The sequence below is a fragment of the Corvus brachyrhynchos genome, unplaced genomic scaffold (assembly GCF_000691975.1).
Source record: "Corvus brachyrhynchos isolate BGI_N302 unplaced genomic scaffold, ASM69197v1 scaffold90, whole genome shotgun sequence".
NCBI classification, from domain to species: Eukaryota; Metazoa; Chordata; class Aves; order Passeriformes; family Corvidae; genus Corvus; species Corvus brachyrhynchos.
In genome coordinates this window covers 4742719-4746502 of record NW_008236932.1, presented here as the reverse complement: position 1 = coordinate 4746502, position 3784 = coordinate 4742719, and the positions used below count along the sequence as shown (strand labels likewise).

Genomic DNA, 3784 nt, shown 5'->3' with positions numbered 1-3784 from the left:
TGTACTTGGTATCCCTCTGTTACCAAAAAGCAGTAAAATAAAACTTTTAAACACCAATGTAGCATTAAGAAACAGACATTCTTTATTTGGCACCAGACAGATGAGGGGGTATTTCCTCCAAAATACTGTGCATCCTGAGTACAGAAAAGGCTCCTGTTTATATATTATATTTTACGTACTATTGATAGGTTTTTCAGAAGAAATACACATATGATAACCACTTCCCCAGAGTCACTAGCACATATTTCCTCCCAGTGGTGCATGCATTCTCTTGCCCCAGGTGTCCCTCCAGTGGTCTCTGGTGGCTGGGGATCCTGAAGTTATACTTGACCGCCTGATGAACTTGGTACTACTTCCCAAATTAGGAGAAAAGTTGGCATCACTGGCCTAGTTCATTAACTTGCAAGTCCTTAGACCAATAAAATATAGTTTCTTATTCCTTTCTTTGGTTAATGTTTATTGTAGTTTTAATTTTATGGTTTCATAGGCTAAAGATTTTGCAAAATGATCATCATATTAACTTGCCAGGTACAAACAACTCCTCCATCTCTCCCATATTCTTTCCTGTGTAGTGGTGGGGAGGTTGTATAACAAAATTGTTTGAAATGTTGTCACTGTCCATGCAACTAGTCCACAGTTTCTCTGCATGAAGCCTATGTAGCAACATGCCTTGACATGAGAAGTACCACAGGAAACTATGTAATCATCTATGGAATTTGAGCAAGCTGGACAATCTGCTGTCAGAATCGGAGATGTTTTATGTATCTGTGTCTGCAGAATCACAGGCTTCTGTCCAGTACACCTGCATGCCCAGTATTAGACAATGATTGTCTGTGCTCCTTGCAGACACAAGCGCAATGTAGTTTTCATTAGCAGCTCCTTTCTTGGAAAGTCAGTGATATGAATTGATACTTGCACATTTGTGACCAACAGCTTTTAGACTCTCTAATGTGGAAAATCTCAATCTGGACCAGAAACCATCAGTTTGTACCACGGGGGGATTGCCCTGCTTACAACCCCAAGAAACACTGGTTTGTGACAGACTGCTGTTGACCACAGATAACTGATTTGAGGGCCAAATCAAGTCAGGACAGTAGGACCACCTTACTATCAGTCTTTGTGTAATGCAAGGTCAGAGGACCTCAGAGAGTGAACAAAAGCCCTTATCTTTTCTGTTTGAGTTTCAGATCATTACCAGAGGTTAACACAGGTGACAAGCATGTCAATTCCCAAGCCCCTGACATCCAGACATGTGCATTCCTCAGAATGGGAAGGAAATTACAAAATGCTGGCTATCTGCTAAATCAAATGCCAGCCCAACATTGATCTACCTGGTCTCCAAGAACTGCAGATGATCTCTTACTGTCAGAGGATATAGGGGGATCACACAAAAAATATTAGACAGAGCCGTTTTGTAAGCACGATGATAACAGTAGAGAGAAAAGATAATTTCTCTTGATGCCTTAATTAAAAAGGCTGTACCCTGTTTTTAAGTGCAGCTTTGGTCTCCTGCTTGAATAGCAATATATTTTAAAGCTATATTTCACAGCAAATAGAGCTTTAGTGAAACTTGCTGTGCTTCAGATTAAAAGGAAATGCCATAAAATTTCCCCAGAAATATTATTGTTGAATTATTGTGAAAAGGAAGACCTTTAACTATAGCAGATACAAACAGAAATGACCCAAGATTATTAACATTTTGTGTTAATTCCCATTTACTTCTTAGGTTACATCAACTACTTGAACTTTCTGCTGGATCAGAAGGGAAGTAAAACACGGCACATTAAGTTAAAACCAGGATACGCAAGAAGACAGATGACTCTGGGTCATACTCCAGCATTAATTTCCGATGTGTCCTTGGGTAAGCCAAACAGAATGATTAATCCCACCCAGTTATCATTGCAGTAATGCCTAATTAAAACTAATTGTGTAAATTATTCCTGAAGAGGGGGATTATTTACATGTATTTAAGTTGAGTTCTATGCTCCTCTGCAGACATGGCCCTCTCTCTCTCCATTTACTACGGAAGAAAACTATGGGCTCACTTAGATGTTTACCTTGTGCCTTATTCAGAGATATGTAACATATGAATCTGGGTATTAGTTATCTTTAAGTTCTAGTTTGGACTTCGTTTAAGTTTATTATCTCTAAACCCATGTGTTTAAAGCATATTTATTCCTCTTTTCAACTTGTCTTCTACAGCTAAGTGTTTAGGTCTTTGGAGACGGGACTGTCCCTCAGTAAGTGCATGCAGTACCACACAAAACAGAATTCCTGGGGAGTTAAAGCACTACTGTAAGATAAAAAGTATTGGCAACCCCTTCTCTGGCTCTTGTAATGGTGATACTTGTCTTGCAGTCTGTAGTCTGGTGGTTACACTGCAGTCTAAGCTTTTGTTTCAATCAGAAGTGAGTTTATTTGCTGGTGGAAGTGACTAAAAAGTAAAAAATCAGAAAGAAAGAAAACTAAGAAGAGTTTAGATCAGCTCTTTTTAAAAATTTTATTTAATCCCTTGAGTTGGAAATAATGTAGTACTCACAGATACAATAGCTTTCAACTGGCTCTTAGCTCCGATGAAAGTTTTACCTCGTGTTGTCAGAATAGGTGAATTCCAGCACATGTTTAGAGACAGAGTAGGAACCTGACTAAGAATGTGTTTTTTGAACAAACTTCTGTTTGTGGATCTCTTCCTGAAGTTTTGTTTTGAATGTCACAGGCAAGGGAGTATATCTCCCTTCTCTGTCTTCTATCCACTCTTAGATCAGCAGGGCCTTAGTCTCACAACCACTAGCTGCGGGGAAGGACCATGTAACTGCAATAAGTTGTCCATATAAAGGATATATATATGTGCTCTGGCATAAGCACAAGACATCTTGTGGGAACATATCTGCCCACAGAACAGCCACAGTAGTCCCGCCAGCTAGCAGCCTCACCTCTGGTCTGCAGCTCAGGGAGCCCTGTTTAAGACAGTGGAAGGATAGATGAATGCAGTCCATTCTTTAGAGGCGTCTGTGGGGATGGGTATTTCTTGGGAAAGAGAGAAACTTCATGAAAATGAATTATTTTTACCCCAAATCTGCTTTCTTTAGTATTTACGTCCCCAGTTTGTTGCCTGAAGAACACCTGCACAAATGTTTACACCTGCTTTTGCAGTGGGGCCCACACAGAGAAAAGTGTGAGGTGAACACAGTTCTGTGTGCCCCAGGAGCAGATACATGCCTCTGGCACCACCAGTGCCCAGCTGCCCAGACAGCAAGGAGCTGCATCCCAAGCTTGATTTATTATCTTTGTCACTTCTTGCTGTGTAGAGTATGGCATTATAAACACTATGATCTTTACAGCAAGGGCTACCTTTTCATTCTTTGTCAGTGCAACATCAATCATTGTGGCATCCCTATCCATGCCTGGAGTTTCTATGCATTACCCACAATGTAAATAGTAACTAAGAAAAGTAAGTAACACCTGTGTGCCAGTAGCTGAGTTTTTTAGGGTGTTTATGTCTGTAGTTCATAAAGAACTGTGAAATCCTCCCTTTTTAAATAGTACTTTATAAATCTCAAGTTATACACTTTTCAGAATTTTACCCATTTTTAAAAACTATTTTGCAGTTTTAGCTATGAATGATTTTGCAGTTTTAGCTATGCATGGCAACCATTCTTTTCCTGAGTTGATCTGTAGATAAACATCTGAATACTACTCTGGGTAAACTCTGGGGTAAGCATTAAGGACACCATGCACTGCACGGTCAGCTGATGCCACTGTGACAGTGATGACCCTTGAACCC

At 39.9% G+C, this 3784-nt stretch overlaps 1 protein-coding gene across 1 annotated transcript in view; it reads left to right on the top strand.

Annotated features, from left to right (window-relative positions):
- Window positions 1-1860, top strand: part of LOC108445210 — a 35562-nt gene extending 33702 nt beyond the window's left edge. The window contains exon 2 of the transcript XR_001859978.1: window positions 1727-1860. The gene's annotated coding sequence lies outside the window, so the exon portion shown is untranslated. The remainder of the gene's footprint in view (window positions 1-1726) is intronic.
- The last annotated feature ends 1924 nt before the right edge of the window (window positions 1861-3784 follow it).